Source organism: Calidris pugnax, unplaced genomic scaffold (assembly GCF_001431845.1).
Source record: "Calidris pugnax isolate Ruff unplaced genomic scaffold, ASM143184v1 scaffold24, whole genome shotgun sequence".
NCBI lineage: Eukaryota > Metazoa > Chordata > Aves > Charadriiformes > Scolopacidae > Calidris > Calidris pugnax.
In genome coordinates, this window is record NW_015090922.1 from 24,780,945 (window position 1) to 24,781,177 (window position 233).

Sequence of the window (233 nt, forward strand, 5' to 3'; positions counted from 1 at the left end):
CCCCGCCCCTCCCCCCGGGGGCGGGGGGGGGAGGGATTCCCCGCCGATGTCACTCGTGTCGCGTCATCCCCGGGAATGGCGTTCCCTTCGCGCTGTGCCGTGTTTGCCCCGGCCGTCCTGAAATCCCCCGTGGTGAAAAAAAAAACAAAAAAAGAAGAAAAAAAAAAAGCTATGTGTCAGGGTTGGGTGCGAGTTGGACCCCGAGGGGCCCTCGGGAACCGAGTGGCGGGGGG

The 233-nt window shown here is 63.5% G+C and overlaps 1 protein-coding gene across 1 annotated transcript in view; it reads left to right on the forward strand.

Annotated features, from left to right (window-relative positions):
- Positions 1–233, forward strand: part of B3GALNT2 (beta-1,3-N-acetylgalactosaminyltransferase 2) — a gene marked incomplete at its 5' end in the record, with an annotated part of 27,441 nt that overhangs the window by 517 nt on the left and 26,691 nt on the right. The window lies entirely within an intron of this gene.